This window comes from Penaeus monodon, chromosome 22 (assembly GCF_015228065.2).
Source record: "Penaeus monodon isolate SGIC_2016 chromosome 22, NSTDA_Pmon_1, whole genome shotgun sequence".
Taxonomy (NCBI): Eukaryota; Metazoa; Arthropoda; class Malacostraca; order Decapoda; family Penaeidae; genus Penaeus; species Penaeus monodon.
The window spans coordinates 39,728,184-39,728,877 of NC_051407.1; the positions used below are offsets into that span (position 1 = coordinate 39,728,184).

Genomic DNA, 694 nt, shown 5'->3' on the forward strand with positions numbered 1-694 from the left:
CCAACTTTGATTGATGATGATACATTGCAACACGTATTCAAAACAAGCTCTGCAATATTTGAATGGAGTTCGCTTTACACGAGTGAAGTATGTAAGCTACAAATGAAAAGTGGTTTAGACTTTAAACACGTAATTCGGTATTCATATATTTCAAAATAACAGAAGTATAGCGCCAAGCACATTGCAAGCACAGTGAGAGTGTATATGAAGTGTAAACAGAGATTCCCTGCTTTAAAAAAATGATTCAGAATCATAAAAATACTTGAAATTGTAGTGATGTGATATTGGGTACACTCTTACCCCTGTTAAACAACAACAGAAGAAGTTTTTTTTTTTTTTTAAGTCTTCCATTTATATCGATCCCGGTCTTTTTAAAGTCCCCAATATACATCATCATACTTCCTTTTCAAAAATTTGCGGGGCTAATTCACAAGGAGGGGGGGAAGGGGGAGAACCCGGGGGGGCCCCAAAATTAAAAGGGGGAACCAAAAATTCTTTATTTTGGGTTTTTGTATAAAACACCCTTTTTTCTTTAAGGTTTTGGGAAAAAGCCCTTCAAAGTTCTGTTTCTCTTTTGCTCTGTTTACGTTTCTGTTTTTTTGCGTTCAAAATTTTTAATGTCTCGATTTCTTAGCATGGGGAAAATTTGTTAAGGTTTAAAATTTTTTTAATTTTTAAATATAAATACTATAAA

General features: G+C 33.4%; 1 protein-coding gene across 1 annotated transcript in view; it reads left to right on the forward strand.

The window, feature by feature from the left end:
• LOC119587433 (probable G-protein coupled receptor CG31760) overlaps positions 1 to 694 on the forward strand; it is a 44,880-nt gene that overhangs the window by 22,335 nt on the left and 21,851 nt on the right. The window lies entirely within an intron of this gene.